This window comes from Sturnira hondurensis, unplaced genomic scaffold (assembly GCF_014824575.4).
Source record: "Sturnira hondurensis isolate 20B ecotype Veracruz unplaced genomic scaffold, ASM1482457v3 Scaffold0005329, whole genome shotgun sequence".
NCBI classification, from domain to species: domain Eukaryota; kingdom Metazoa; phylum Chordata; class Mammalia; order Chiroptera; family Phyllostomidae; genus Sturnira; species Sturnira hondurensis.
In genome coordinates, this window is record NW_028077960.1 from 12,651,189 (window position 1) to 12,654,097 (window position 2,909).

Below are 2,909 nucleotides of genomic sequence, written 5' to 3' on the forward strand. Positions count from 1 at the left end.
CAAACATAAACATAAAGAAAATGAAGATGCAGTTTTGATTTAAGATATTAAGATTTTTTTCATGAGAAGTTAACTACATTTTCCATAGTATCTGGTTTTATTATTTGGGATTTCATTACATAAATGTGTGAAATGTGTTATAATTACCAGCCCTTAGTAGTTTACAGAAATGCAGTGGAAGTCACTCAAATTTGAGATTGATGTGATGAAGAATGTATAATTAAGAAAAGTTTAACTGTACTATAAAAATTTACTCACAAAAATGCATCAAAACAGTATCCAAAGATAAAAGTAACGTGGTTAAGGTGAACTAGAATTACTGTTTTCTGAGTTTTAAATCTAAATAGAGCATGAGAAATAATTTCCTTTCTTTTTTTTTAGTGTGGGACACTTCACGAATTTGCCTCTCATCCTTGCTCAGGGGCCACGCTAATCATCTCTGTATAGTTCCAGTTTTAGTGTATGTGCTGCTGAAGTGAGCAAAAAAAATAATTTCAATAATTACAGTATAAGATGCTAAAGAGAAAATATGGGGGATTAAATAGGCATTAATTCTCCCACCTTAGATACATAATAAATTTTATGGTGAGAATTGTTCATTTATCTCTCTAAAATCATTTTACTGAGCTTCTCCTACACATATAGCATGTGCTTTGTGGAAAATTCAAAAGGAAAGAGTAAATTTTATTTGCCTTCATAATTAATGCAATAGTAATATTAATGAATACACCACAAGAGAATTACAGTTCTCAACTCCTATCTACCACATTCCACCCATGTGCAAGCAATAATCACGTGTGTGTGTAGCCCTGTCTAACTCTTCAAGTAGAGAATCAGGCCTAGGAGAGTGGCAAGAGTTCCCATTTACTAGTGAGAGTAAGAAAGCAAGAGGCTGTTCTCAGCTTCTGGGATGCTGATATGGGAGGGTGTGGGATGTCCCTTGGTGTTTGGGCTCCTGGCTTCAGCCCCACTCCCCCTGCCTGTGTGCAATGATCCAGTTAATAGGCTCAGTGCTGAGGTTATCAATTCTGAATTTTTTTGGCAAGTTTATACCTCAGGCCTTTTCCCTGCTTTGATTGATTTCTGCCACTCATCAATAGACTTTAGCCTCTCACTTAACCAAGGCCACAGCATTTATTTTTCGTACAAAATGCTGAGAGCATTTAGCAGTGAAAGAGATTCCAGCTAAAAAAGATCAGCTAAGACTTCATGGAAGAATTTACCATTGAATTTTTCCTTGGTAGGATTTTGGAGCACAAGGACACAGCAGGAGTCCTTTAAAACAAACAACAGTATTAATAAATAAAGAGATTAAAGCCAGCATCTGGAAAGTGTCTGGAATATTGAAAGAGTCAAGAAAGGCATTGTTTGCCAGGACGGTAGGGCATAGGCAGAAAACCGAACCACTAATACTGGAGAATGAATGCCAGATTACACACTGCCCCATACCAGGCCCCGTCTCAGCCCCATAAAGAAGGCCCAGCCATTTGCTGGTCTTTGTGACCTCTCCTAAAAACAGGGAGTGACACTGCTTATATTATGAAAAGCCTCCTACCTGAGGCCAGTAAATTTTAGGAACACCGTTCCTGAGACTCATTCTGGAATTATCAACCTCCATATCTCACATCCCTGATTGTGCTCTACATTTGGACCATTCTCCTGGACCAGCCAGGTCATCTGTACAATTTACTTTGTCTGGAACTCTCAAAGGCAGAGTTGATATCTCTCTCTCTAGGAAACGTATCATTAAACTCTGAGGAAAAGGAAAAATATTCTTAAGACCTTTCCTTGTTAATGTTCCAATTTTGAGGGCACTGACTGGACCTTGTTTCCAGCATCCCACTGCCTTTTTTTCAGATAAAATGTCTAGAATGACCCAGACGCTAGCACACCTGCCATCACTGTCCTCCACTTAACAAAATGATCTCCAAGCTCCATTCCCAAGAATGAGTTACCTCGTGGCACTTCCAACGCCTGAAATAGTCTGCAATGAGTTTGCAAAATCTGTACTTGAACACTGGATTAATCATAGTTTTGGGTGACAGGTTACAAAAGTGAGCCTGGCTAGCTTAAACAGAAAACAGTAATTTACTGGAAAGATCTTAGAACTAGCACAGGTTAACAAGAACAAAATGTTATAAATGTTACAATCCATTTTGTGAGAAGCAAGCAACCAATGAAGATAGAGCATACCAGTATGCTGCCACAACTTGCTATCCCAGAAGCCATACACAGTCCTCTGTACTGGAAACAATAGATGTTGCTACCGCCTCTGGGTGTAGCCTTCTGTCCAGTCTGTGTGTGTGTGTGTGTGTGTGTGTGTGTGTGAATGTTGTTTACTCCAGACTCAGAGTTCTCTATAAAGCAGCATGTAGTGAGCCAGAGGTCATGGCCTTCATCCTTGACATTGTAGTGAGAAAATGAGTCCTACCTGTCTCCAGGAACTAAGAAATGGAACATTTCTCCAAAATGGAAAGGTTTGTATGTAGGAAAAAATTAAAATAATGACAAATGTCCATTAGGCCTAACTTTTGACTATAGAATATCCACATACATTTTTCTTCCATGCCTAACATTTATATAATTAAAATACTCCAGAAATTTTTGGATTCTGTACCCCATATTATGCTATACGATCAACTATGTTTAGTATTAACATTCCTGAGTCAAGATTCCCATAAAGTAGCAAGTAAAGAATTGAATCATTCTTGTATCTGTAAATATCTGCAAAATAGCCAGTAAATACACCCATGAAAATCCATTGCATTCTAAAGTTATGTTCTATACACTTTTGGGATCAAATCTCATATAAAATCCCCAGAATTTTACTAATAGAAATTAGCAGATTTCTTCAGGTTTTTATGTGCCTTCTCTTCCAAGTTTTATTATTATTATTTTTTATCCTCACC

At 37.6% G+C, this 2,909-nt stretch overlaps 1 non-coding gene across 1 annotated transcript; it reads right to left on the bottom strand.

Annotated features, from left to right (window-relative positions):
- Window positions 1-376: 376 nt before the first annotated feature.
- Window positions 377-483, bottom strand: LOC118987855 (U6 spliceosomal RNA). Its single transcript, XR_005066658.1, has one exon. It is a non-coding gene; the product is annotated as a U6 spliceosomal RNA (small nuclear RNA).
- Between the last annotated feature and the right edge of the window lie 2,426 nt (window positions 484-2,909).